Genomic DNA, 22,590 nt, shown 5'->3' on the forward strand with positions numbered 1-22,590 from the left:
AAAGGTCAGATATGGACATCTATATGGCTTATGAAGCATCAGAAGGAGTCTATGAGTATGTATGGAAAGCCCAAGTTCGAGGACTCTTAGGCCAGAAATATGTTCAGGAGGTCAAAAGGGGACCTCTTTATAGCTGATTTATCATCAAAAGGAGTCTATAACTTTCTATAGTTTGAAAAAATGTTAGGACACTTTGACCACAAATAAGTTGAAAAGGTCAGATATGGACATCTATATGGCTTATGAAGCATCAGAAGGAGTCTATGAGTATGTATAGAAAACCCAAGATCGAGGACTCTTTGGCCAGAAATATGTTCTGGAGGTCAAAAGGTGACCTCTGTATAGTTGATTTATCATCAAAAGGAGTCTATAACTTTCTATAGTTTGAAAAATGTTGAGGACACTTTGACCACAAATAAGTTCAAAAGGTCAGATATGGACATCTATATGGCTTATGAAGCATCAGAAGGAGTCTATGAGTATGTATAGAAAACCCAAGATCGAGGACTCTTTGGCCAGAAATATGTTCTGGAGGTCAAAAGGGGACCTCTGTATAGTTGATTTATCATCAAAAGGAGTCTATAACTTTCTATAGTTTGAAAAATGTTGAGGACACTTTGACCACAAATAAGTTCAAAAGGTCAGATATGGAAATCTATATGGCTTATGAAGCATCAGAAGGAGTCTATGAGTATGTATAGAAAACCCAAGATCGAGGACTCTTTGGCCAGAAATATGTTCTGGAGGTCAAAAGGGGACCTCTGTATAGTTGATTTATCATCAAAAGGAGTCTATAACTTTCTATAGTTTGAAAAATGTTGAGGACACTTTGACCACAAATAAGTTCAAAAGGTCAGATATGGAAATCTATATGGCTTATGAAGCATCAGAAGGAGTCTATGAGTATGTATAGAAAACGCAAGATCGAGGACTCTTTGGCCAGAAATATGTTCAGTAGGTCAAAAGGGGCCCTCTGTATAGCTGATTTATCTTTAAAAGGAGTCTATAACTTTATATAGTTTGAAAAATTTTAGGACACTTTGACCACAAATAAGTTCAAAATGTCAGATATGATAATCTATATTGCTTATGAAGCATCTGAAGGAGTCTATGAGTATGTATAGAAAACCCAGGATCGAGAACTCTTTGGCCAGAATTATGTTCATGAGGTCAAAAGGGGACCACTTTATAGCTGATTTATCAACAAATAAGTTCAAAATCAATATGGCTGATTTATCATCAAAAGGAGTCTATAACTTTCTATAGTTTGAAAAAATGTTAGGACACTTTGACCACAAATAAGTTCAAAAGGTCAGATATGGACATCTATATGGCTTATGAAGCATCAGAAGGAGTCTATGAGTATGTATAGAAAACCCAAGATCGAGGACTCTTTGGCCAGAAATATGTTCTGGAGGTCAAAAGGTGACCTCTGTATAGTTGATTTATCATCAAAAGGAGTCTATAACTTTCTATAGTTTGAAAAATGTTGAGGACACTTTGACCACAAATAAGTTCAAAAGGTCAGATATGGACATCTATATGGCTTATGAAGCATCAGAAGGAGTCTATGAGTATGTATAGAAAACCCAAGATCGAGGACTCTTTGGCCAGAAATATGTTCTGGAGGTCAAAAGGGGACCTCTGTATAGTTGATTTATCATCAAAAGGAGTCTATAACTTTCTATAGTTTGAAAAATGTTGAGGACACTTTGACCACAAATAAGTTCAAAAGGTCAGATATGGAAATCTATATGGCTTATGAAGCATCAGAAGGAGTCTATGAGTATGTATAGAAAACCCAAGATCGAGGACTCTTTGGCCAGAAATATGTTCTGGAGGTCAAAAGGGGACCTCTGTATAGTTGATTTATCATCAAAAGGAGTCTATAACTTTCTATAGTTTGAAAAATGTTGAGGACACTTTGACCACAAATAAGTTCAAAAGGTCAGATATGGAAATCTATATGGCTTATGAAGCATCAGAAGGAGTCTATGAGTATGTATAGAAAACGCAAGATCGAGGACTCTTTGGCCAGAAATATGTTCAGTAGGTCAAAAGGGGCCCTCTGTATAGCTGATTTATCTTTAAAAGGAGTCTATAACTTTATATAGTTTGAAAAATTTTAGGACACTTTGACCACAAATAAGTTCAAAATGTCAGATATGATAATCTATATTGCTTATGAAGCATCTGAAGGAGTCTATGAGTATGTATAGAAAACCCAGGATCGAGAACTCTTTGGCCAGAATTATGTTCATGAGGTCAAAAGGGGACCACTTTATAGCTGATTTATCAACAAATAAGTTCAAAATCAATATGGCTGATTTATCATCAAAAGGAGTCTATAACTTTCTATAGTTTGAAAAATGTTGAGGACACTTTGACCACAAATAAGTTCAAAAGGTCAGATATGGAAACCTATATGGCTTATGAAGCATCAGAAGAATGCAAAGCAAAAAGTGCATAACCTATATTTTTTTCTTCATTGCACAACATTAGATCGTTTATGCAATGCAATGCAATGCAATTGCAACAACACACGTTATCTCTTTAATGAACATGGGAATGATTTAGTTTTGGTGTGCAATGCAATGCAATGCAAAAAGTGCATAACATATTTTTTTCTTCAGTGCGTTAGATCGTTTGTGTTTGTGCAATGCAATGCAATGCAATTAGATCGTTAGACAACGTTAGACAACGTTAGATCGTTTGTGCAATGCAATGCAATACAATAGCAACAACACACGTTATCTATTTAATGAACATGGGAATGATTTAGTTCTGGTGTGCAATGCAATGAAATGCGAAAAGTGCATAACCTACATGTTATTCTTCAGTGCACAACGTTAGAACGTTAGTGTAATGCAGTGCAATGCAATGCAGTGCAAAGCAAATCAATGTAATGCAATTCAATGCATTGCAATGCAATGCAATGCAATGCAATGCAATGCAATGCAATGCAATGCAATGCAATGCCAATGCAATGCCAATGCAATGCAATACAATGCATTGCATAACCAAACATTATCTCTTTAATGAACATGGGAATGATTTAGTTCTGGTGTGCAATGCAATGCAATGCAAAAAGTGCATAACCTATATGTTTTTCTTCAGTGCACAACTTTAGATCGTTTGTGCAATGCAATGCAACAACACATACCATCTCTTTAATGAACATGAGAATGATTTAGTTCTGCTGTGCAATGCAATGCAATGCAAAAAGTGCATAACCTATATGTTATTCTACAGTGCACAAAGTTAGATCGTTAGTGCAATGCAATGCAATGCAATGCAGTGCAAAGCAATGCAATGCAAATCAATGCAATGCAATGCAATACAATACAATGCAATGCAAATGCAATGCAATGCAATGCAAAAACACACGTTATGTCTTTTATCAACATGGGAATGAGGTAGTTCTGGCGTGCAATGCAATGCAATGCAAAAAGTGCATAACCTATATGTTTTTCTTCAGTGCACAACGTTAGATCGTTTGTGCAATGCAATGCAATGCAATTGCAACAACACACGTTATCTCTTTAATGAACATGAGAATGATTTAGTTCTGGTGTGCAATGCAATGCAATGCAAAAAGTGATTGACCTATATGTTATTCTACAGTGCACAACGTTAGATCGTTAGTTCAATGCAATGCAATGCAATGCAATGCAGTGTAAAGCAATGCAAATCAATGCAATGCAATGCAAAGCAATGCAATGCAATGCAATGCAATGCAACAACACACGTTATGTCTTTAATCAACAGGGGAATGAGGTAGTTCTGGTGTGCAATGCAATGCAATGCAATGCAAAAAGTGCATAACCTATATGTTGTTCTTCAGTGCACAACGTTAGATCGTTAGTGCAATGCAATTCAATGCAATGCAATGCAATTGCAACAACACACGTTATCTCTTTAATGAACATTGGAATGATTTAGTTCTGGTGTGCAATGCAATGCAATACAAAAAGTGCATAACCTATATGTTTTTCTTCAGTGCACAACGTTAGAACGTTAGTGTAATGCAGTGCAATGCAAAGCAGTGCAAAGCAAAGCAAATCAATGTAATGCATTGCAATGCAATGTAATGCAATACAATGCAACAACACACATTATCTCTTTAATGAACATGGGAATGATTTAGTTCTGGTGTGCAAAGCAATGCAATGCAAAAAGTGCATAACCTATATGTTTTTCTTCAGTGCATAAAGTTAGATCGTTTGTGCAATGCAATGCAATGCAGTGCAAAGCAAATCAATGTAATGCAATTCAATGCATTGCAATGCAATGCAATGCAATGTAATGCAATGCAATGCAATGCAACAACACACGTTATCTCTTTAATGAACATGAGAATGATTCAGTTCTGTTGTGCAATGCAATGCAATGCAAAAAGTGCATAACCTATGTTTTTCTTCAGTGCACAACGTTAGATCGTTTGTGCTATGCAATACAATGCAATACAGTGCAAAGCAAAGCAAATCAATGTAATGCAATTCAATGCATTGCAATGCAATGCAATGCAATGCAATGCAATGCAATGCCAATGCAATGCAATGCCAATGCAATGCAATACAATGCATTGCATAACCAAACATTATCTCTTTAATGAACATGGGAATGATTTAGTTCTGTTGTGCAATGCAATGCAATGCAAAAAGTGCATAACCTATATGTTTTTCTTCAGTGCACAACGTTAGATCGTTAGTGCAATGCAATGCAATACAATTGCAACAACACACGTTATCTCTTTAATGAACATGGGAATGATTTAGTTCTGGTGTGCAATGCAATGAAATGCGAAAAGTGCATAACCTACATGTTATTCTTCAGTGCACAACGTTAGAACGTTAGTGTAATGCAGTGCAATGCAATGCAGTGCAAAGCAAAGCAAATCAATGTAATGCAATTCAATGCATTGCAATGCAATGCAATGCAATGCAATGCAATGCAATGCAATGCCAATGCAATGCCAATGCAATACAATGCATTGCATAACCAAACATTATCTCTTTAATGAACATGGGAATGATTTAGTTCTGGTGTGCAATGCAATGCAATGCAAAAAGTGCATAACCTATATGTTTTTCTTCAGTGCACAACGTTAGATCGTTTGTGCAATGCAATGCAATGCAACAACACATACCATCTCTTTAATGAACATGAGAATGATTTAGATCTGCTGTGCAATGCAATGCAAAAAGTGCATAACCTATATGTTATTCTACAGTGCACAAAGTTAGATCGTTAGTGCAATGCAATGCAATGCAATGCAGTGCAAAGCAATGCAATGCAAATCAATGCAATACAATGCAACAACACACATTATCTCTTTAATGAACATGGGAATGATTTAGTTCTGGTGTGCAAAGCAATGCAATGCAAAAAGTGCATAACCTATATGTTTTTCTTCAGTGCATAACGTTAGATCGTGTGTGCAATGCAATGCAATGCAATGCAACAACACAGGTTATCTCTTTAATGAACATGGGAATGATTTAGTTCTGGTGTGCAAAGCAATGCAATGCAAAAAGTGCATAACCTATATGTTTTTCTTCAGTGCATAAAGTTAGATCGTTTGTGCAATGCAATGCAATGCAATGCAGTGCAAAGCAAATCAATGTAATGCAATTCAATGCATTGCAATGCAATGCAATGCAATGTAATGCAATGCAATGCAATGCAACAACACACGTTATCTCTTTAATGAACATGAGAATGATTCAGTTCTGTTGTGCAATGCAATGCAATGCAAAAAGTGCATAACCTATGTTTTTCTTCAGTGCACAACGTTAGATCGTTTGTGCTATGCAATACAATGCAATACAGTGCAAAGCAAAGCAAATCAATGTAATGCAATTCAATGCATTGCAATGCAATGCAATGCAATGCAATGCAATGCAATGCAATGCAATGCAATGCCAATGCAATGCAATGCCAATGCAATGCAATACAATGCATTGCATAACCAAACATTATCTCTTTAATGAACATGGGAATGATTTAGTTCTGTTGTGCAATGCAATGCAATGCAAAAAGTGCATAACCTATATGTTTTTCTTCAGTGCACAACGTTAGATCGTTTGTGCAATGCAATGCAATGCAACAACACATACCATCTCTTTAATGAACATGAGAATGATTTAGATCTGCTGTGCAATGCAATGCAAAAAGTGCATAACCTATATGTTATTCTACAGTGCACAAAGTTAGATCGTTAGTGCAATGCAATGCAATGCAATGCAGTGCAAAGCAATGCAATGCAAATCAATGCAATGCAATGCAATGCAATGCAAAGCAAATCAATGTAATGCATTGCAATGCAATGTAATGCAATACAATGCAACAACACACATTATCTCTTTAATGAACATGGGAATGATTTAGTTCTGGTGTGCAAAGCAATGCAATGCAAAAAGTGCATAACCTATATGTTTTTCTTCAGTGCATAACGTTAGATCGTGTGTGCAATGCAATGCAATGCAATGCAACAACACAGGTTATCTCTTTAATGAACATGGGAATGATTTAGTTCTGGTGTGCAAAGCAATGCAATGCAAAAAGTGCATAACCTATATGTTTTTCTTCAGTGCATAAAGTTAGATCGTTTGTGCAATGCAATGCAATGCAATGCAGTGCAAAGCAAATCAATGTAATGCAATTCAATGCATTGCAATGCAATGCAATGTAATGCAATGCAATGCAATGCAACAACACACGTTATCTCTTTAATGAACATGAGAATGATTCAGTTCTGTTGTGCAATGCAATGCAATGCAAAAAGTGCATAACCTTTTTTCTTCAGTGCACAACGTTAGATCGTTTGTGCTATGCAATACAATGCAATACAGTGCAAAGCAAAGCAAATCAATGTAATGCAATTCAATGCATTGCAATGCAATGCAATGCCAATGCAATGCAATGCCAATGCAATGCAATACAATGCATTGCATAACCAAACATTATCTCTTTAATGAACATGGGAATGATTTAGTTCTGTTGTGCAATGCAATGCAATGCAAAAAGTGCATAACCTATATGTTTTTCTTCAGTGCACAACGTTAGATCGTTTGTGCAATGCAATGCAATGCAACAACACATACCATCTCTTTAATGAACATGAGAATGATTTAGATCTGCTGTGCAATGCAATGCAAAAAGTGCATAACCTATATGTTATTCTACAGTGCACAAAGTTAGATCGTTAGTGCAATGCAATGCAATGCAATGCAGTGCAAAGCAATGCAATGCAAATCAATGCAATGCAATGCAATGCAATGCAATGCAATGCAATACAATATAATGCAATGCAATGCAATGCAAAAACACACGTTATGTCTTTTATCAACATGGGAATGAGGTAGTTCTGGCGTGCAATGCAATGCAATGCAAAAAGTGCATAACCTATATGTTATTCTACAGTGCACAACGTTAGATCGTTAGTGCAATGCAATGCAATGCAATGCAGTGCAAAGCAATGCAATGCAATGCAAATCAATGCAATGCAATGCAAATCAATGCAATGCAATGCAATGCAATTCAATGCAATACAAACCATGCAATGCAATGCAAAAACACACGTTATGTCTTTTATCAACATGGGAATGAGGTAGTTCTGACGTGCAATGCAATGCAATGCAAAAAGTGCATAACCTATATGTTTTTCTTCAGTGCACAACGTTAGATCGTTTGTGCAATGCAATGCAATGCAATTGCAACAACACACGTTATCTCTTTAATGAACATGGGAATGATTAAGTTCTGGTATGCAATGCAATGCAATGCGAAAAGTGCATAACCTATATGTTATTCTTCAGTGCACAACGTTAGATCGTTAGAAATGCAATGCAACAACACACATACCATCTCTTTAATGAACATGGGAATGGTTAAGTTCAAGTGTGCAATGCAATGCAATGCAAAAAGTGCATAACCTATATGTTATTCTACAGTGCACAACGTTAGATCGTTAGTTCAATGCAATGCAATGCAATGCAATGCAATGCAATGCAATGCAATGCAGTGTAAAGCAATGCAAATCAATGCAATGCAATGCAATGCAATGCAAAGCAATGCAATGCAATGCAATGCAATGCAATGCAATGCAATGCAACAACACACGTTATGTCTTTAATCAACAGGGGAATGAGGTAGTTCTGGTGTGCAATGCAATGCAATGCAATGCAAAAAGTGCATAACCTATATGTTGTTCTTCAGTGCACAACGTTAGATCGTTAGTGCAATGCAATTCAATGCAATGCAATGCAATTGCAACAACACACGTTATCTCTTTAATGAACATTGGAATGATTTAGTTCTGGTGTGCAATGCAATGCAATACAAAAAGTGCATAACCTATATGTTTTTCTTCAGTGCACAACGTTAGATCGTTAGTGCAATGCAATGCAATGCAACAAAACACATACCATCTCTTTAATGAACATGAGAATGATTTAGTTCTGCTGTGCATTGCAATGCAATGCAAAAAGTGCATAACCCATTTGTTATTCTACAGTGCACAACGTTAGATCGTTAGTTCAATGCAATGCAATGCAATGCAGTGCAAAGCAATGCAAATCAATGAAATGCAATGCAACAACACACGTTATGTCTTTAATCAACATAGGAATGAGGTAGTTCTGGTGTGCAATGCTATGCAATGCAAAAAGTGCATAACCTATATGTCATTCTTCAGTGCACAAAGTTAGATCGTTAGTGCAATGCAATTCAATTCAATGCAATGTACCAATAAACGTTATCTCTTTAATGAACATGGGAATGATTTAGCTCTGATGTGCAATGCAATGAAATGCGAAAAGTGCATAACCTACATGTTATTCTTCAGTGCAAAACGTTAGAACGTTAGTGTAATGCAGTGCAATGCAATGCAGTGCAAAGCAAAGCAAATCAATATAATGCATTGCAATGCAATGTAATGCAATACAATGCAATGCAACAACACACATTATCTCTTTAATGAACATGGGAATGATTTAGTTCTGGTGTGCAAAGCAATGCAATGCAAAAAGTGCATAACCTATATGTTTTTCTTCAGTGCATAACGTTAGATCGTGTGTGCAATGCAATGCAATGCAATGCAACAACACAGGTTATCTCTTTAATGAACATGGGAATGATTTAGTTCTGGTGTGCAAAGCAATGCAATGCAAAAAGTGCATAGCCTATATGTTTTTCTTCAGTGCATAAAGTTAGATCGTTTGTGCAATGCAATGCAATGCAGTGCAAAGCAAATCAATGTAATGCAATTCAATGCATTGCAATGCAATGCAATGCAATGCAATGTAATGCAATGTAATGCAATGCAATGCAATGCAATGCAACAACACACGTTATCTCTTTAATGAACATGAGAATGATTCAGTTCTGTTGTGCAATGCAATGCAATGCAAAAAGTGCATAACCTATATGTTTTTCTTCAGTGCACAACGTTAGATCGTTAGTGCAATGCAATGCAATGCAATGCAGTGCAAAGCAATGCAATGCAATGCAATGCAAATCAATGCAATGCAATGCAATGCAATGCAATGCAATGCAATGCAATACAATACAATGCAATGCAATGCAATGCAATGCAATGCAATGCAATACAATACAATGCAATGCAATGCAAAAACACACGTTATGTCTTTTATCAACATGGGAATGAGGTAGTTCTGACGTGCAATGCAATGCAATGCAAAAAATGCATAACCTATATGTTTTTCTTCAGTGCACAACGTTAGATCGTTTGTGCAATGCAATGCAATTGCAACAACACACGTTATCTCTTTAATGAACATGGGAATGATTAAGTTCTGGTATGCAATGCAATGCGAAAAGTGCATAACCTATATGTTATTCTTCAGTGCACAACGTTAGATCGTTAGAAATGCAATGCAACAACACACATACCATCTCTTTAATGAACATGGGAATGGTTAAGTTCAAGTGTGCAATGCAATGCAATGCAAAAAGTGCATAACCTATATGTTATTTTTCAGTGCACAACGTTACATCGCTAGTGCAATGCAATGCAACAAACACACATACCATCTCTTTAATGAACATGAGAATGATTTAGTTCTGGTGTGCAATGCAATGCAATGCAAAAAGTGATTGACCTATATGTTATACCAATGCAAAAAGTGCATAACCTATATGTTGTTCTTCAGTGCACAACGTTAGATCGTTAGTGCAATGCAATTCAATGCAATGCAATGCAATTGCAACAACACACGTTATCTCTTTAATGAACATTGGAATGATTTAGTTCTGGTGTGCAATGCAATGCAATACAAAAAGTGCATAACCTATATGTTTTTCTTCAGTGCACAACGTTAGATCGTTAGTGCAATGCAATGCAATGCAATGCAATGCAGTGCAAAGCAATGCAAATCAATGAAATGCAATGCAACAACACACGTTATGTCTTTAATCAACATAGGAATGAGGTAGTTCTGGTGTGCAATGCTATGCAATGCAAAAAGTGCATAACCTATATGTCATTCTTCAGTGCACAAAGTTAGATCGTTAGTGCAATGCAATTCAATTCAATGCAATGTACCAATAAACGTTATCTCTTTAATGAACATGGGAATGATTTAGCTCTGATGTGCAATGCAATGAAATGCGAAAAGTGCATAACCTACATGTTATTCTTCAGTGCAAAACGTTAGAACGTTAGTGTAATGCAGTGCAATGCAATGCAGTGCAAAGCAAAGCAAATCAATGTAATGCATTGCAATGCAATGTAATGCAATACAATGCAATGCAACAACACACATTATCTCTTTAATGAACATGGGAATGATTTAGTTCTGGTGTGCAAAGCAATGCAATGCAAAAAGTGCATAACCTATATGTTTTTCTTCAGTGCATAACGTTAGATCGTGTGTGCAATGCAATGCAATGCAATGCAACAACACAGGTTATCTCTTTAATGAACATGAGAATGATTCAGTTCTGTTGTGCAATGCAATGCAATGCAAAAAGTGCATAACCTATATGTTTTTCTTCAGTGCACAACGTTAGATCGTTAGTGCAAAGCAATGCAATGCAATGCAATGCAAATCAATGCAATGCAATGCAATGCAATGCAATGCAATGCAATGCAATACAATACAATGCAATGCAATGCAATGCAATGCAATACAATACAATGCAATGCAATGCAATGCAAAAACACACGTTATGTCTTTTATCAACATGGGAATGAGGTAGTTCTGACGTGCAATGCAATGCAATGCAAAAAATGCATAACCTATATGTTTTTCTTCAGTGCACAACGTTAGATCGTTTGTGCAATGCAATGCAATGCAATTGCAACAACACACGTTATCTCTTTAATGAACATGGGAATGATTAAGTTCTGGTATGCAATGCAATGCAATGCGAAAAGTGCATAACCTATATGTTATTCTTCAGTGCACAACGTTAGATCGTTAGAAATGCAATGCAACAACACACATACCATCTCTTTAATGAACATGGGAATGGTTAAGTTCAAGTGTGCAATGCAATGCAATGCAAAAAGTGCATAACCTATATGTTATTTTTCAGTGCACAACGTTACATCGCTAGTGCAATGCAATGCAACAAACACACATACCATCTCTTTAATGAACATGAGAATGATTTAGTTCTGGTGTGCAATGCAATGCAATGCAAAAAGTGATTGACCTATATGTTATACCAATGCAAAAAGTGCATAACCTATATGTTGTTCTTCAGTGCACAACGTTAGATCGTTAGTGCAATGCAATTCAATGCAATGCAATGCAATTGCAACAACACACGTTATCTCTTTAATGAACATTGGAATGATTTAGTTCTGGTGTGCAATGCAATGCAATACAAAAAGTGCATAACCTATATGTTTTTCTTCAGTGCACAACGTTAGATCGTTAGTGCAATGCAATGCAATGCAACAACACACATACCATCTCTTTAATGAACATGAGAATGATTTAGTTCTGCTGTGCATTGCAATGCAATGCAAAAAGTGCATAACCCATTTGTTATTCTACAGTGCACAACGTTAGATCGTTAGTTCAATGCAATGCAATGCAATGCAATGCAATGCAGTGCAAAGCAATGCAAATCAATGAAATGCAATGCAACAACACACGTTATGTCTTTAATCAACATAGGAATGAGGTAGTTCTGGTGTGCAATGCTATGCAATGCAAAAAGTGCATAACCTATATGTCATTCTTCAGTGCACAAAGTTAGATCGTTAGTGCAATGCAATTCAATTCAATGCAATGTACCAATAAACGTTATCTCTTTAATGAACATGGGAATGATTTAGCTCTGATGTGCAATGCAATGAAATGCGAAAAGTGCATAACCTACATGTTATTCTTCAGTGCAAAACGTTAGAACGTTAGTGTAATGCAGTGCAATGCAATGCAGTGCAAAGCAAAGCAAATCAATGTAATGCATTGCAATGCAATGTAATGCAATACAATGCAATGCAACAACACACATTATCTCTTTAATGAACATGGGAATGATTTAGTTCTGGTGTGCAAAGCAATGCAATGCAAAAAGTGCATAACCTATATGTTTTTCTTCAGTGCATAACGTTAGATCGTGTGTGCAATGCAATGCAATGCAATGCAACAACACAGGTTATCTCTTTAATGAACATGGGAATGATTTAGTTCTGGTGTGCAAAGCAATGCAATGCAAAAAGTGCATAACCTATATGTTTTTCTTCAGTGCATAAAGTTAGATCGTTTGTGCAATGCAATGCAATGCAATTCAATGCATTGCAATGCAATGCAATGCAATGTAATGCAATGCAATGCAATGCAATGCAATGCAACAACACACGTTATCTCTTTAATGAACATGAGAATGATTCAGTTCTGTTGTGCAATGCAATGCAATGCAAAAAGTGCATAACCTATATGTTTTTTTTCAGTGCACAACGTTAGATCGTTAGTGCAATGCAATGCAATGCAATGCAATGCAATGCAGTGCAAAGCAATGCAATGCAATGCAATGCAATGCAATGCAATGCAAATCAATGTAATGCAATGCAATGCAATGCAATGCAATGCAATGCAATGCAATACAATACAATGCAATGCAATGCAATGCAATGCAATGCAATGCAATGCAATGCAATACAATACAATGCAATGCAAAAACACACGTTATGTCTTTTATCAACATGGGAATGAGGTAGTTCTGACGTGCAATGCAATGCAATGCAAAAAGTGCATAACCTATATGTTTTTCTTCAGTGCACAACGTTAGATCGTTTGTGCAATGCAATGCAATGCAATTGCAACAACACACGTTATCTCTTTAATGAACATGGGAATGATTAAGTTCTGGTATGCAATGCAATGCAATGCGAAAAGTGCATAACCTATATGTTATTCTTCAGTGCACAACGTTAGATCGTTAGAAATGCAATGCAACAACACACATACCATCTCTTTAATGAACATGGGAATGATTTAGTTCTGGTGTGCAATGCAATGCAATGCAAAAAGTGCATAACCTATATGTTTTTCTTCAGTGCACAACGTTAGATCTTTAGTTCAATGCAATGCAATGCAATGCAAATCAATGCAATGCAATGCAACAACACACGTTATGTCTTTAATCAACAGGGGAATGAGGTAGTTCTGGTGTGCAATGCAATGCAATGCAAAAAGTGCATAACCTACATGTTGTTCTTCAGTGCACAACGTTAGATCGTTAGTGCAATGCAATTCAATGCAATGCAATGCAATTGCAACAACACACGTTATCTCTTTAATGAACATTGGAATGATTTAGTTCTGGTGTGCAATGCAATGCAATGCAAAAAGTGCATAACCTATATGTTTTTCTTCAGTGCATAACGTTTGATCGTTTGTGCAATGCAATGCAATGCAATGCAACAACACATGTTATCTCTTTAATGAACATGGGAATGATTTAGTTCTGGTATGCAATGCAATGCAATGCGAAAAGTGCTAACCTACATGTTATTCTTCAGTGCACAACGTTAGATCGTTAGTGTAATGCAGTGCAATGCAATGCAGTGCAAAGCAAAGCAAATCAATGCAATGCATTTCAATGCATTGCAATGCAATGCAATGCATTTCAATGCATTGCAATGCAATGCAATGCAATGCAATGCAATGCAATACAATGCAATACAATGCAATGCAACAACACACATTATCTCTTTAATGAACATGGGAATGATTTAGTTCTGGTGTGCAATGCAATGCAATGCAAAAAGTGCATAACCTATATGTTATTCTACAGTGCACAACATTAGATCGTTATTGTAATGCAGTGCAATGCAATGCAGTGCAAAGCAAAGCAAATCAATGCAATGCAATTCAGTGCATTGCAATGCAATGCAATGCAGTGCATTGCAATGCAATGCAATGCAATGCAATACAATGCAATGCAATGCAACAACACACATTATCTCTTTAATGAACATGGGAATGATTTAGTTCTGCTGTGCAATGCAATGCAATGCAAAAAGTGCATAACCCATTTGTTATTCTACAGTGCACAACGTTAGATCGTTAGTTCAATGCAATGCAATGCAATGCAATGCAGTGCAAAGCAATGCAAATCAATGCAATGCAATGCAACAACACACGTTATGTCTTTAATCAACATGGGAATGAGGTAGTTCTGGTGTGCAATGATATGCAATGCAAAAAGTGCATAACCTATATGTCATTCTTCAGTGCACAAAGTTAGATCGTTAGTGCAATGCAATTCAATTCAATGCAATGTACCAATAAACGTTATCTCTTTAATGAACATGGGAATGATTTAACTCTGGTGTGCAATGCAATGAAATGCGAAAAGTGCATAACCTACATGTTATTCTTCAGTGCACAACGTTAGAACGTTAGTGTAATGCAGTGCAATGCAATGCAGTGCAAAGCAAAGCAAATCAATGTAATGCAATTCAAATGCATTGCAATGCAATGTAATACAATACAATGCAATGCAACAACACACATTATCTCTTTAATGAACATGGGAATGATTTAGTTCTGGTGTGCAAAGCAATGCAATGCAAAAAGTGCATAACCTATATGTTTTTCTTCAGTGCATAACGTTAGATCGTTTGTGCAATGCAATGCAATGCAATGCAACAACACAGGTTATCTCTTTAATGAACATGGGAATGATTTAGTTATGGTGCGCAATGCAATGCAATGCAAAAAGTGCATAACCTATATGTTTTTCTTCAGTGCATAACGTTAGATCGTTAGTGCAATGCAATTCAATGCAATGCAATTGCAACAACACACGTTATCTCTTTAATGAACATGGGAATGATTTAGTTCTGGTGTGCAATGCAATGCAATGCAAAAAGTGCATAACCTATATGTTTTTCTTCAGTGCACAACGTTAGATCGTTTGTGCAATGCAATGCAATTGCAACAACACACGTTATCTCTTTAATGAACATGGGAATGATTTAGTTCTGGTGTGCAATTCAATGCAATGCAAAAAGTGCATAACCTATATGTTATTTTTCAGTGTACAACGTTACATCGCTAGTGCAATGCAATGCAACAACACACATACCATACAATCATTCCAATGAACATGAGAATGATTTAGTTCTGGTGTGCAATGCAATGCAATGCAAAAAGTGATTGACCTATATGTTATTCTACAGTGCACAACGTTAGATCGTTAGTTCAATGCAATGCAATGCAAAAAGTGCATGACCTATATGTTATTCTACAGTGCATAACGTTAGATCGTTAGTTCAATGCAATGCAATGCAATGCAATGCAATGCAATGCAACAACACACGTTATGTCTTTAATCAACAGGGGAATGAGGTAGTTCTGGTGTGCAATGCAATGCAATGCAAAAAGTGCATAACCTACATGTTGTTCTTCAGTGCACAACGTTAGATCGTTAGTGCAATGCAATTCAATTCAATGCAATGTACCAATAAACGTTATCTCTTTAATGAACAAGGGAATGATTTAACTCTGGTGTGCAATGCAATGAAATGCGAAAAGTGCATAACCTACATGTTATTCTTCAGTGCACAACGTTAGAACGTTAGTGTAATGCAGTGCAATGCAATGCAGTGCAAAGCAAAGCAAATCAATGTAATGCAATTCAAATGCATTGCAATGCAATGTAATACAATACAATGCAATGCAATGCAACAACACACATTATCTCTTTAATGAACATGGGAATGATTTAGTTCTGGTGTGCAAAGCAATGCAATGCAAAAAGTGCATAACCTATATGTTTTTCTTCAGTGCATAACGTTAGATCGTTTGTGCAATGCAATGCAATGCAATGCAACAACACAGGTTATCTCTTTAATGAACATGGGAATGATTTAGTTATGGTGCGCAATGCAATGCAATGCAAAAAGTGCATAACCTATATGTTTTTCTTCAGTGCATAACGTTAGATCGTTAGTGCAATGCAATTCAATGCAATGCAATTGCAACAACACACGTTATCTCTTTAATGAACATGGGAATGATTTAGTTCTGGTGTGCAATGCAATGCAATGCAAAAAGTGCATAACCTATATGTTTTTCTTCAGTGCACAAGGTTAGATCGTTTGTGCAATGCAATGCAATTGCAACAACACACGTTATCTCTTTAATGAACATGGGAATGATTTAGTTCTGGTGTGCAATGCAATGCAATGCAAAAAGTGCATGACCTATATGTTATTCTACAGTGCATAACGTTAGATCGTTAGTTCAATGCAATGCAATGCAATGACAATGCAATGCAATGCAATGCAACAACACACGTTATGTCTTTAATCAACAGGGGAATGAGGTAGTTCTGGTGTGCAATGCAATGCAATGCAAAAAGTGCATAACCTACATGTTGTTCTTCAGTGCACAACGTTAGATCGTTAGTGCAATGCAATGCAATGCAATGCAATTGCAACAACACACATTATCTCTTTAATGAACATGGGAATGATTTAGTTCTGGTGTGCAATGCAATGCAATGCAAAAAGTGCATAACCTATATTTTATTCTACAGTGCACAAGGTTAGATCGTTAGTGCAATGCAATGCAGTGCAATGCATTTCAATGCAGTGCAAATCAATGCAAATCAATGCAATGCAATGCAATACAATGCAATGCAATGCAACAACACATGTTATGTCTTTAATCAACATGGGAATGAGGTAGTTCTGGTGTCCAATGCAATGAAATGCAAAAAGGGCATAACCTATATGTTATTCTTCAGTGCACAACGTTAGATTGTTTGTGCAATGCAATGCAATTGCAACAACACACGTTATCTCTTTAATGAACATGGGAATGATTAAGTTCTGGTATGCAATGCAATGAAATGCAAAAAGTGCATAACCTATATGTTATTCTTCAGTGCACAAATTTTGGTCGTTAGTGCAATGCAATGCAAAGCAGTGCAATGCAATGCAAAATAGTGCAAAGCAGTGCAAAGAAATGCAGTGCAAAGCAATGCAATTCAATGCAATACAATGCAACAACACACGTTATCTCTTTAATGAACATGGGAATGATTTAGTTCTGGTATGCAATGCAATGCAATGCGAAAAGTGCATAACCTACATGTTATTCTTCAGTGCACAACGTTAGATCGTTAGTGTAATGCAGTGCAATGCAATGCAGTGCAAAGCAAAGCAAATCAATGCAATGCAATTCAGTGCATTGCAATGCAATGCAATGCAATACAATGCAATGCAATGCAACAACACACATTATCTCTTTAATGAACATGGGAATGATTTAGTTCTGGTGTGCAATGCAATGCAATGCAAAAAGTGCATAACCTATATGTTTTTCTTCAGTGCACAACGTTAGATCGTTAGTGTAATGCAGTGCAATGCAATGCAGTGCAAAGCAAAGCAAATCAATGCAATGCAATTCAGTGCATTGCAATGCAATGCAATGCAATACAATGCAATGCAATGCAACAACACACATTATCTCTTTAATGAACATGGGAATGATTTAGTTCTGGTGTGCAATGCAATGCAATGCAAAAAGTGCATAACCTATATGTTTTTCTTCAGTGCACAACGTTAGGTCGTTTGTGCAATGCAATGCAATGCAACAACACACGTTATCTCTTTAATGAACATGAGAATGATTTAGTTCTGCTGTGCAATGCAATGCAATGCAGAAAGTGCATAACCTATATGTTATTCTACAGTGCACAACGTGGACAACTGTAGATGGTATGTGTGTTGTTGCATTGCATTTCTAACGATCTAACGTTGTGCACTGAAGAATAACATATAGGTTATGCACTTTTCGCATTGCATTGCATTGCATACCAGAACTTAATCATTCCCATGTTCATTAAAGAGATAACGTGTGTTGTTGCAATTGCATTGCATTGCACAAACGATCTAACGTTGTGCACTGAAGAAAAACATATAGGTTATGCACTTTTTGCATTGCATTGCATTGCACACCAGAACTAAATCATTCCCATGTTCATTAAAGAGATAATGTTTGGTTATGCAATGCATTGTATTGCATTGCATTGGCATTGCATTGCATTGCATTGCATTGCATTGCATTGCATTGCATTGCATTGCATTGCATTGCATTGCATTGGCATTGCATTGCACAAACGATCTAACGTTGTGCACTGAAGAAAAACATATAGGTTATGCACTTTTTGCATTGCATTGCATTGCACACCAGAACTAAATCATTCCCATGTTTATTAAAGAGATAATGTGTGTTGTTGCATTGCATTGTATTGCTTTGCACTGCATTGCTTTGCACTGCTTTGCACTGCTTTGCACTACTTTGCACTGCTTTGCACTGCTTTGCATTGCATTGCACTAACGATCTAACGTTGTGCACTGTAGAATAACATATAGGCTATGCACTTTTTGCATTGCATTGCTTTGCTTTGCTTTGCATTGCATTGCATTACATTGCACTAACGATCTAACTTTGTGCACTGAAGAATAACTTATAGGTTATGCATATTTCGCATTGCATTGCATTGCACACCAGAACTAAATCATTCCCATGTTCATTATATAGATGATATGTGTGTTGATGCATTGCATTGCATTGAATTGCACACCAGAACTAAATCATTCCCATGTTCATTAAAGACATAACGTGTGTTGTTGCATTGCATTGTATTGTATTGCATTGCATTGATTTGCATTGCTTTTGCACTGCATTGCATTGCATTGCATTGCATTGCATTGCACTAACGATCTAACGTTGTGCACTGAAGAATAACATATAGGTTATGCACTTTTCGCATTGCATTGCATACCAGAATTAAATCATTCCCATGTTCATTAAAGAGATAACGTGTGTTGTTGCAATTGCATTGCATTGCATTGAATTGCATTGCACTAACGATCTAACGTTGTGCACTGAAGAATAACATATAGGTTATGCACTTTTTGCATTGCATTGCACACCAGAACTACCTCATTCCCATGTTGATTAAAGACATAACGTGTGTTGTTGCATTGTATTGCATTGCATTGCATTGATTTGCAATGCTTTGCACTGCATTGCATTGCATTGCATTGCATTGCATTGCACTAACGATCTAACGTTGTGCACTGTAGAATAACATATAGGTTATGCACTTTTTGCATTGCATTGCATTGCACAGCAGAACTAAATAATTCTCATGTTCATTAAAGAGATAACGTGTGTTGTTGCATTGCATTGCATTGCATTGTATTGCATTGCATTGATTTGCATTGCATTGCATTGATTTGCATTGCTTTGCATTGCAATGCACTGAATTGCATTACATTGATTTGCTTTGCTTTGCACTGCATTGCATTGCATTGCACAAACGATCTAACGTTATGCACTGAAGAAACACATATAGGTTATGCACTTTTTGTATTGCATTGCATTGCACACCAGAACTAAATCATTCCCATGTTTATTAAAGAGATAATGTGTGTTGTTGCATTGCATTGTATTGCATTGAATTGCACTGCTTTGCATTGCATTGCACTAACGATCTAACGTTGTGCACTGTAGAATAAAATGATTCGGTCGTTTGTGCAATGCAATGCAATGCAACAACACACGTTATCTCTTTAATGAACATGAGAATTATTTAGTTCTGCTGTGCAATGCAATGCAATGCAAAAAGTGCATAACCTATATGTTATTCTTCAGTGCACAACGTTAGTCGTTAGTGCAATGCAATTCAATGCAATGCAATGCGAAATATGCATAACCTATAAGTTATTATTCAGTGCACAAAGTTAGATCGTTAGTGCAATGTAATGCAATGCAATGCAAAGCAAAGCAATGCAAAGCAAAGCAATGCAATGCAATGCAATGCAATGCAATGCAACAACACACATATCATCTATATAATGAACATGGGAATGATTTTGTTCTGGTGTGCAATGCAAATGCGAAAAGTGCAAAACATATATGTTATTCTTCAGTGCACAACGTTAGATCGTTTGTGCAATGCAATTGCAACAACACATATGTTATCTCTTTAATGAACATGGGAATGAGTTAGTTCTGGTGTGCAATGCAATGCAATGCGAAAAGTGCATAACATATATGTTATTCTTCAGTGCACAACGTTAGATCGTTAGTGCAATGCAAATGCAATGTAATGCAACAACACACATTATGTCTTTAATCAACATGGGAATAAAGTAGTTCAGTTGTACAATGCAATGCATAAAGTGCATAACCTATATGTTATTCTTCAGTGTACAACGTTAGATCGTTAGTGCAATACAATTCAATGCAATGCAATGCAATGCATCAACACACATATCATCTCTATAATGAACATGGGAATGATTTAGTTCTGGTGTGCAATGCAATGCAATGCGAAATATGCATAAACTATAAGTTATTCTTCAGTGCACAACGTTAGATCGTTTGTGCAATGCAATTGCACCAACAAATATGTTATCTCTTTAATGAACATGGGAATGAGTTAGTTCTGGTGTGCAATGCAATGCAATGCAAGAAGTGCATAGCCTATTTTATTCTTCAATGCACAACGTTAGATCGTGTGTGCAATGCAATGCAATGCAACAACACACATATTATCTCTTTAATGAACATGGGATCGAGTGAGTTCTGTTGTGCAATGCAGTGCAAGTAGTGCACAGACTATATGTTATTCTTCAATGCACAACATTAGACAGTTTGTGCAAAGCAACAACACATATGTTATCTCTCTAATGAACATGGCATTGAGTTAGTTTTGGTGTGCAATGCAATGCAATGCACGAAGTGCATAACCTATGTTTCTTTAATGATGCTCAACGTTAGATCGTTTGTGCAAAGCACATAATGTTATACATAGGTACGCTTTTGACCTACTGAACATATTTCTGGCCAAAGAGTCCTTAAAGATGTTATATCATCCTGACAAAGTTCCAAATTTGACATACTGAATTTTCTTCTGGCCAAGGAGTACTCGAAACTTGACCTTTCCATTTATACTCGTTGACTTTTTCTGATGTTACGTCAGCCATACAGAAGTCCATATTTGACCCAAGGAACATATTTTTGGCCAAAGAGTCCTCGATCTTGGGCTTTCTATTCATATAGTCCAACTCCTTCTGATGCTTCACAAGCCATATAGATGTCCATATCTGACCTTTTGAACTTATTTCTGGTCAAAGTGTACCCAAAATTTTTCAATAGAAAGTTATAGTCTCCTTCTGATGATAAATCAGCTATACAGAGGTCCCCTTTTGACCTACTGAACATATTTCTGGCCAAAGAGTCCTAAAAGATTAACACTATACATTCAGACTGATATCTTCGGATGTTATATCATCCTGACAAAAGTCCATATTTGACCTACCGAATTTTTTTCTGGCCAAGGAGTGAGTACTCGAAACTTGACCTTTCCATATATACTTGTTGACTCTGTCTGATGTTACGTCAGACATACAGAATTCCATATTTGACCCAAGGAAAATATTTCTTGCCAAAGAGTCCTCGATCTTGGGCTTTCTATACATACTCATAGACTCCATCTGATGCTTCATAAGCCATATAGATTTCCATATCTGACATTTTGAACTTATTTGTGGTTAAAGTGTCCTTAAAAATTTTCAAACCAAATAAAGTTATAGACTCCTTTTGATGATAAATCAGCTATAAAAAGGTCCCCTTTTGACCTCCTGAACATGTTTCTGGCCAAAGAGTCCTCAATCTTGGGCTTTCTACACATACTCATAGACTCCTTCTGGTGCTTCATAAGCCATATAGATTTCCATATCTGACATTTTGAACTTATTTGTGGTCAAAGTGTCCTAAAAAAAATTCAAACTATATAAAGTTATAGACTCCTTTTAAAGATAAATCAGCTATACAGAGGGCCCCTTTTGACCTACTGAACATGTTTCTGGCCAAAGAGTCCTCGATCTTGCGTTTTCTATACATACTCATAGACTCCTTCTGATGCTTCATAAGCCATATAGATGTCCATATCTGACCTTTTGAACTTATTTGTGGTCAAAGTGTCCTAACATTTTTTCAAACTATAGAAAGTTATAGACTCCTTTTGATGATAAATCAGCTATACAGAGGTCCCCTTTTGACCTCCAGAACATATTAC

This window comes from Abramis brama (genome assembly GCF_963993115.1).
Source record: "Abramis brama genome assembly, chromosome: 7".
NCBI classification, from domain to species: Eukaryota; Metazoa; Chordata; class Actinopteri; order Cypriniformes; family Leuciscidae; genus Abramis; species Abramis brama.